This window comes from Trichosurus vulpecula, chromosome 8 (genome assembly GCF_011100635.1).
Source record: "Trichosurus vulpecula isolate mTriVul1 chromosome 8, mTriVul1.pri, whole genome shotgun sequence".
NCBI lineage: Eukaryota > Metazoa > Chordata > Mammalia > Diprotodontia > Phalangeridae > Trichosurus > Trichosurus vulpecula.
This window is the reverse complement of record NC_050580.1, coordinates 122,809,188-122,815,829: the sequence shown is the minus strand read 5'-3', so window position 1 is coordinate 122,815,829 and position 6,642 is coordinate 122,809,188.

Sequence of the window (6,642 nt, the reverse complement as noted above, 5' to 3'; positions counted from 1 at the left end):
GGGAACAGGGTAACCAGAATATACACCATCTTGGAGTTGGGGGGAGGGTAGAAATGGGGAGAAAATTTGTAATTCAAACTCTTGTCAAAATCAATGCTGAAAACTAAATATATTAAATAAATAAATAAATGAAAAATGATTAACAAAAAAAAAAAATGAGAAAGGAAATGAACATCCACAGGAAAAATCTTACAGGAAAACTAAAAAACCTAAGAAGCAAGTAAAAGAGACCCCAGCATAGTGAATAAGATGAGGTGAAGGTAAGAGCAAGACTACTAACAACCATGCCTCTAAAAGAGAAAAGCCTTCAGAGTGGTTCCCATCACAGGAAGACACAAAGGAAGATCTAGGGTGTATGAGATCACCAAAGGAAAAAAGAAGGTGAACCTGAGATGTGACCACACACAGTGGAAAACTTCATCGAAGCAATCGTCTCTCTGAGGTAAGTAGAGTTGCTCAGACAAAGAGAATAAATGTGGAAATGGAAGAATAAACATTGCAAAATAAAAACTGATAAAACTAGAGTAAGATTGCAGATCTCTACAACCAAAGCCCCAGAACTAGAGGACAGCTTGGCAAGGGAATTATTGGCCTTCCAGAAAAACATGAAAAAGCCAACAGTTTGGATATACCATATTCCATGAAATAATCCAAGATTTCCTGGAATGTTGGAAACAGAACAGAGCACAAATCAATACTATTCACAAGAATACTGGAAATGCTGTCAACCAAATCCCAGCACTTCGATTTAGAAAATTTTGTAAACAGCTAGGATGTATGGTTTCATTGGTGTGGAAGCCAATGCAAATAAAGTCTTTAAGAGTTATGTAAGTCTCAAACAGGTGCAGTAACTTGGCCAGGATCATACGGCTACTAAATGTCAGAGGCAGGACTCGGGGCTTCCTCGTTCTAAGCCCAACGTACTATGTCCAGCACTGTGGTGCCTCTCCGCAATCCACATATCAAACATCAGTTCAAACAGTGTAAGACCACTCAGTGAGGGAAAATTTCCAGCAAATAATGAGGAAATGAAGGGAAGTACATGAAACTACCTTATTGACTTTTATAGAAATAGAATCCAATACGAATATAAAATGGATTAATAGCTGGAAAAATATGAAATACTAAAATTAGCAAGATAATAATTAGGTCACTCAAATGATCTCAGACAACTGGAGCAAGCCATAAATTACTATAGAAAATACTCCAGATTTAAAAAAAAAAGATCCTTATTTCCAAAGACAGAGAAAGAAGACAGGCTAGCAAACTTTCTGCACAACAGTTTTGATTCAAAAAGCAGGAAGGAATAAATCAGAAAAAGAGAACCAGAGGCCAATGTCATCAATAAATATTAATGCTTCACTCAGCATAGGTTCTCTAACCCTGAATTTTCCTATCATTTTACTGTCTTTGCTAATTTGATGACATTCATTTCTTATTAGTTATTAATTGGATGTGGTGAATGTTTGTATGGTTTTGATTTGCATTTTTCTGATTATTAGTGATTCTCAAACTTTTTTTATCATTGTGGATAGTTCTCTGAAAACACTTCTGTTGAGGAATAGCCCTTACCTTATGGATTTGTATTAGTCTTAGGGATTTTGGATGTCAGACTATCATCCAAGATGTTTAAAGCAAATTGTTTTTCTAATCTACATTTTCGCCATATTCTAGCTGCATTTATTTTATTTGCACAAAGCTTTTTTTCATAGACTCACAATCACAGACTCAAAAGGGACCAAAGGCCATACTAGATCCTGAACGATTACCCTTTACCACATACTCATATGTTACATTATACCCAAATACCCCAAAATACCCAATATACCCAAACAAGCCTTGTTTGAAAACCTTAAAATAAGGGAGAATTCACTCTTTCCAAAGGCAGCCTATTCCATTTTTGGAAAGTTCAGACTGTTAGGAAGATTTTTCTTAAATCAAACCTAAATCTGCCTCCTTGCAATTTTTACCATCATGCCTAGTTCTGTCCTTTGAGTCAAAGCAGGACAAATAAAATTCCTGCTCCACGTGACAATGCTTTAAATAGATGAAGACAATTATCATATCTCTGATAAATTTTCTAGCTAAACATCCCTGGTTCCCTCAATTGATCTTCCATGATTAGAAACTTCACAATTCTGGTTGATCTCTTCTGAATGATCTCATTTATTAATGCCTTTTCTACATGGCACCCAAAATTAAACAAAAGAGTACACTGCCGGGTTATCACCCACCTAGTTTTGGATATTCCTTTCTTTCTTTAATTTTTTTTCTTTAGTTAACAGCCTAACATTGCATCGGTTTTCTTGGTTTCTATATCACACTGCTAACTCATGTTGGGATTTCAATCTTCTGAAACCCAGAGAACACTACTGCTATACCTCCCCTAACTTAGACCAACAAAGTTAATTTTTGAAACTCAGGTGGGAGATTTAAAATTCCTGCTACATTTCAAGTTATTCAACTCGGGCCAATGTTTTAACCTCCTGGGATGTTTTTAAATCCAGATTATGGTTGTGTGTTGTGTCTCCCAGCTTTGTGTCATGAGCACGTCTGATAAGAATATAGCACCTGCGTCTTTGTCCGAGTCATTGATATTTCAGCTTGCTAAGGCACACTCCAGGATGATATTGAACAACTAACTACTTTTAGGATTTGGCCATTCTGATAGTTCTGAAACACTCTTTTTGTATTGTCATTTAGCCCACATCTCTTCATCTCTTCCCAAAGAATAGTGTTAGGGACTTAGTCAAATGCTTTGCTAAAATCTAGGTAAAGTACAGCTACAGAATTAGCCTGATCTGCCAGTCTGGTAGAATTAGCCTAGATCTGCCAAAAACAAAGGTAATAAGGTTAAAATGACATGACCTGTTCTTGAAACCATGCTGGATTTCTCTGTAACGATCACTTCTGTTTCTGTATATTCATTAACCGTTCCTTTGATAATACATTCTAGAATATTGCCAAGAATTTGTTGGGTTTCCTGGCCTGTATTTGGCAAATTCCATTCTCATCCTTTTAAAAAAAATTGGAACACTTTTCCAAGACTGTGACACTCTGTCATCCAATATCTTTCACAAATCACCATTAGTGGCTCAGCAATCATATGCACCAGTATGTGGGTGTGGTGATTTGAACTCATCCGTGGCTCCTCTGTGACATTACTATATCAACCTACTTATCTTGGGCATTAACCCCCATTAGCCGTTTCTCTTCTGCCCTTTCCAATCAATCAACAAACATGTATTAAGTGCCTACTATGCCAGGCACTGTTAGAAGCAAAATAAGAGGTGAGCAGTCTTGCTTTCCCTGCATAGTTTATTTTCATCCCATTCAAAAGAAAGAGCAGTCCAGATTCTTTTTGATCTTCCCCCCCCCCCATATTGTTTTAAAAACTCTTTTTAAGTGTCCTTGGCTTTTCTTTCTTTGGGCCTCAGTTTCCTTATCTGCAAATGAATTGGATTAGATGGCCATGGAAGGTCTCTTCTAGCTCTATGATCCTATTATCAGAGTCAAAAGACTGAAAATCAATACTTTTATTGGTCCTAGGTAGATATAATCCCTCTCCAGCCAAAAGCTTGTTAGCATTCCTTTATCTTAGGGTATAGACGTCCAAGTCTTGTTTTCAGAGACCATCTTAATCAAGTGTTCACCTCCTATATCTACCTTTGTCTTCTGAAGCCCCTACCTTCCACTGTAAGCAGTGAGAAAATACCACCCACGTCCCTAAAGTCTTCATTTACATGCATAGGATTTTGTAATTTTAGCAATGCTTTCTAGATTTCATCTAGTGGAATTTTCACTAAGCTACTTTCGTAGTTTTTTTTTTTTAAGCAATTGGGATTTAAGTGACTTGCCCAAGGTCCTACGGCTAGTAAGTGACTGAGGACAGATTTGAACTTAGGACCTCCTTACTCCAGGCCCAGCACTCTATCCACTGCACCACCTGTTCATTGTAGTGGAGACACCATGACTTGAGACATCTGAGCAAGAGGTTATCTATAATGGGCTTTTCTACATTTTCTCATACACACACACGTATATATGTGTGTATGTATATATATGCATATACATATGTATTTATATATATATATATATGTATGTATTTTTATTGCTCATCTGCAAATAGTCTGTAATTGCCAGATTCCTAGGAAAGCCCTCCTAAACAGATGCTGAGTTCAGCTGCTGTCCGTGAGAAGTCAAATGTTCAGCTACTTAATCCTTTCTTTGCTCTTGCCTCTGGGCTGATACAGCGCCTCACTGTTGGATTTGAGGACACTGAGGGCGTGTGATGTCAGACTCTTTGAAGGGCCATCGCTATGAATATTCAAGTTGCTGAAGACGATGGCAGAGATATAGAAGAAATAAAGAGCCTGGTGTTCAATCCGGAAGCAGGGAGTATCTTAGGTCGGTAGATGACTAACCACGATAGCAAAAGAGAAATAGAACACGATGGCATTAACTTCAAAGGAGAGATGGTTGACAGCAATGAACTAATGTCTGGAAATGGCAAAGGGAAGGAAGGAGCGTGCCAATCCTTCTGTCTTGAGCGCAGTGGGAAAGATCAATTTTCCTTTGGCAGGTGCCAGATTTCACTTGGTGCTAAGAGGTGGAGGAGGCAACTGGGGAAACATCTGGGAGCTGGAGGGGTTTGTTTCTAACAGTGGCACGTCTAGAGCGCGGTGGCAGGAGTTCAGTAGAGGAGCAGATGGTGGTGAAGCGGGACTAGCACTTATAGAGTGCTTTCAGGTTTGCAAAGTGCTTTCCAAAAATTGTCACTTGCTGCTCAGAACAACCCTAGGAGGTAGATGCGGTTAGTGTCCCTATTTCTTTAGGAGAAGAAACGGAACAGACATAGGGCTAGTGACTTTGCCCAGAGTCACACAGCTAGTAAGTGTTTGAGGCTAGATGTGAATTCAGGTTTTCCTAATCCTAGGTCCTGTGTTCTGCCCATTGTGCTGCCTGTCTGCCTCTGACTAGTGAGAGGGAATGGCCCAGCAAGAAGGAGATCTGAGTCTGGAAGGATATAGCAGGGGAAGAGAGTTTTCGGTAAAGTGATGTTGCAGGAAAATGAAGATTCTACAAATAATACATTGGAAAAGAGGCTGAAGGGGAGAGGAAGTGATTAGCTGTAAGAGCTAGTAATTGTTTTACATATAGTGAATGAATATGTAATACATTGGTAATGAGTCATTTGTGCCCATTTAAATATGCCCAAGAAAGTGCTAGGTATTTCACTTATTGGAGACAAAAGGTGGATCTTCACATAGTGGATGCTCTGCATTGGACTAGTACCCATTTTCAGTGCCCATGACTTCCTGCATCTTTCTGAAGACAAAGCAGGGGATGGGAATAATGGATTATTTTGTTTTCTTTTCCAACATTAATTGGTTTTTCCTGTCATAATTAAAGCAACCTCTAAATGTTCAATAAATGCTTCCACAGATGGTCACAGAACTCACTGATGGCAGGCATGACTTCTATGGAGTAACAGGGGGAGATGAAGTCTTGCCCTAGGGGGTCACAAAGCTCTGATGATGAATGGAGGAAGGGGTCTCAAAGCAGCAATTCCTGCCTGGGTCTTCAGATGCTGGGGGTCAGCGCTCCCTCTTGGCCATAGAACATGGAAGCCAATCAGTGAAACACAGGCCTGGATCTCTCTTATCCAGGAACCAATTTTTTACAATCTCAAGTGTTTTTAAGAGGTGACAGGTATTGACATGGCCTCACATAAAGTCTCTTCATAAGAAGCATAGCTATTTTGTATTTGGGTTTGTGCTTTAGAAAGTCTGTTAAGTGACTAGTGGGTTTCATGCAGAGGCCTGATGAAACAGCAGCAGTGATCCATTAGGACCTCGTGAGAGGAGCTGGACCTCCCCAGGCCACGTTAGGGGGCTATCCAATATACAGTGCTTTGCAACCCTCAAGGCACTATAAAAATGCTAGGTGTTGTTATTAGCTATGTAACTGTTACCTTTGTCGTGGAATATGCCCCACAGTAGATGGGAACATAGTGAGGTGGAATAGGGAAGCTGGATGGATGGCTGAGGTATTTTAGATGTTTCTAAGGTTGGGGAGCTGTGTGTTGTTACCTGCCATGATGGAATATTAGGTTCTCTCTAAAACATTTATTCTGTGGCAAAGTGTAATGTTAACCGGGTGGGGGGGTGTAAGATCTTCCCTCATGTGGGAGCTCATTAATAGCCTCATGTGGAGCTCATTAAGGGAACCTTGCTTGTAAGAAGGTTTACACACCTTTTGTTAATTTCTAATTAGGCACTGAGCCTAAAGAGTATATATTGTGAGAGGTAAGCTTTTGCTCTGGGGGCTCGCTTATGAGAAAGATGTTGTGATTACCTGGTCGAGACTCCGAGTGGCCGTATGTTCAGAACCCCCCACTCCTCAGAGGTAAAGGCTCTTTCATCTCAGTGGTAGATGTAAAGCTTTAATTCAGGCAGTAGAGCCCTGTCTGTTGGTCTTTATTTCTCTTTGTATTTTTTCTATGTAATTAAAGAAGATCATTGACCCCTTTTAAGTTGCTTTCCTTAGTAAAGCGGATCTAAAAACCTGCACTAGCAGCCATCCTGGGTATGCCAGTGTGGTTGCCATTACACAAGGTTCCTCACTTGGTAAATTTTCTTG